Raw genomic sequence first — 1135 nt, 5'->3', positions numbered from 1 at the left:
TGACAACCTGGAGGAAATGGACATATTCCTAGAAAAATACAACCTTCCAAAACTTAATCAGGAAGAATCTAAAAATCTCAATAGGCCAATAACTATGGAGGAAATCGAAGCAGTAATCAAAAAGCTTCCAGGAAACAAAAGCCCGGGGCCAGATGGCTTCACAGGGGAGTTTTACCAAACATTCAAGGAAGACCTAAAACCTATCCTCTTCAGACTATGTCAAAAGATCCAAGAGGAAGGAACACTTCCCAGCTCATTCTATGAAGCCAACATCACCCTAATCCCAAAACCAGATAAAGACAATACAATGAAAGAGAATTATAGGCCAATATCCCTCATGAACATAGATGCCAAAATCCTCAACAAAATCCTAGCAAATCGGATCCAGAAGTACATCAAAAAGATCATACACCATGACCAAGTAGGATTTATCCCAGGGATGCAAGGATGGTACAATATCCGCAAATCAATAAACGTGATACATCACAAAAACAAATTGAAAGAAAAAAACCATATGGTCATATCAATTGATGCAGAAAAAGATTTGACAAAATTCAACACCCATTTTTGATAAAACTCTCAGTAAAGCCGGAGTAGAAGGATTATACCTCAACATAATAAAAGCCATTTATGACAGGCCCACTGCCAGCATCAAACTCAATTTACAAAAACTAACACCGTTTCCCCCAAGGACAGGAACAAGGCAGGGATGCCCCCTCTCACGACTCCTGTTCAACATAGTACTGGAAGTATTAGCCATTGCAATTAGGCAAGAAGAAGAAATAAAAGGCATCCAAATTGGAAAAGACGTAAAACTGTCCTTATTCGCAGATAACATGATGTTATACATAAAAAGCCTTAAAGACTCCATCAAAAAACTATTAGACTTAATAAATGAATTTGGCAATGTAGCAGGATACAAAATTAATGCCAAGAAATCTATGGCATTTTTATACACCAATAGTGAACTTAAAGAAAGAGAGACTAAAAAAGCAATCCCATTACCATCGCACCAAAATAATTTAGATACCTAGGAATAAACTTAACTAGAGAGGTAAAAGACCTCTACTCAGAAAATCACAGGATGTTGAAAAAAGAGATAGAGGAAGACATAAACAGATGGAAGAGAATTCCA

The sequence above is a fragment of the Myotis davidii genome, unplaced genomic scaffold, assembly GCF_000327345.1.
Source record: "Myotis davidii unplaced genomic scaffold, ASM32734v1 scaffold762, whole genome shotgun sequence".
NCBI lineage: Eukaryota > Metazoa > Chordata > Mammalia > Chiroptera > Vespertilionidae > Myotis > Myotis davidii.
Note: the sequence above shows the minus strand (reverse complement) of the source record.